We start from the raw sequence: 1,646 nt of genomic DNA on the forward strand, positions 1-1,646 counted from the left end.
CCCCAACCAAGGAGGGCCTACAGCAGCACCTAGATCTGTCCCCAACCAAGGAGGGCCTACAGCAACACCTAGATCTGTCCCCAACCAAGGAGGGCCTACAGCAGCACCTAGATCTGTCCCCAACCAAGGAGGTCCTACAGCAGCACCTAGATCTGTCCCCAACCAAGGAGGGCCCACAGCAGCACCTAGATCTGTCCCCAACCAAGGAGGGCCTACAGCAGCACCTAGATCTTCTGCACAGATTCTGGGCCCTTACAGTACATCAAACAATAAATGTATTTAACTAGGTAGGTCAGTTGAAAACAAGTTCTCATTTACAACTGCGACCCGGCCAAGACAAATCTCAGTAAGACAAAAAAGAATGGTGTTCCAAAACATGTCCAGATGCCAGGACCACAAATAAAAATTCCATCTAGACACGAGAAAGAATTAGAGAGAGCATACTTAAATTCACAAAGGACATCGGATAAGACAGGAGAAATACTCCAGATGTAACAGACTGACCCTAGCCCCCCCGACACATAAACTACTGCAGCATAAATACTGGAGGCTGAGACAGGAGGGGTCAGGAGACACTGTGGCCCCATCCGATGATACCCCCGGACAGGGCCAAACAGGTAGGATATAACCCCACCCACTTTGCCAAAGCACAGCCCCCACACCACTAGATGGATATCTTCAACCACCAACTTACTATCCTGAGACAAGGCCGAGTATAGCCCACAAAGATCTCCGCCACGGCACAACCCAAGGGGGGGGGGTGGGGGTATGCGCCGCCAACCCAGACAGGAACACCACGTCAGGGACTCAACCCACTCAAGTGACGCACCCCTCCTAGGGACGGCATGGAAGAGCACCAGTAAGCCAGTGACTCAGCTCCTGTAATAGGGTTAGAGGCAGAGAATCCCAGTGGAGAGAGGGGAACCAGCCAGGCAGAGACAGCAAGGGCGGTTCGCTGCTAGAACCCATTGCCCTTTATGGTTGTGAGGTCTGGGGTCCGCTCACCAACCAAGAATTCACAAAATGGGACAAACACCAAATTGAGACTCTGCATGCAGAATTCTGCAAAAACATCCTCCGTGTACAACGTAAAACACCAAATAATGCAGAGCAGAATTACGTCAATACCCGCTAATTATCAAAATCCAGAAAAGAGACGTTAAATTCTACAACCACCTAAAAGGAAGTGATTCCCAAACCTTCCATAACAAAGCCATCACCTACAGAGAGATGAACCTGGAGAAGAGTCCCCTAAGCAAGCTGGTCCTGGGGCTCTGTTCACAAACACAAACAGACCCCACAGAGCCCCAGGACAGCAACACAATCAGACCCCACAGAGCCCCAGGACAGCAACACAATCAGACCCCACAGAGCCCCAGGACAGCAACACAATTAGACCCAACCAAATCATGAGAAAACAAAAAGATAATTACTTGACACATTGGAAAGAATTAACAAAAAAACTGAGCAAACTAGAATGCTATTTGTCCCTAAACAGAGAGGACACAGTGGCAGAATACCTGACCACTGTGACTGACCCAAACTTAAGGAAAGCTTTGACTATGTACAGACTCAGTGAGCAGAGCCTTGCTATTGAGAAAGGCCGCCGCAGGCAGACCTGGCTCTCAAGAGAAGACAGGCTATGT

Source organism: Salmo salar, unplaced genomic scaffold, assembly GCF_905237065.1.
Source record: "Salmo salar unplaced genomic scaffold, Ssal_v3.1, whole genome shotgun sequence".
In the NCBI taxonomy this organism is placed as follows: domain Eukaryota; kingdom Metazoa; phylum Chordata; class Actinopteri; order Salmoniformes; family Salmonidae; genus Salmo; species Salmo salar.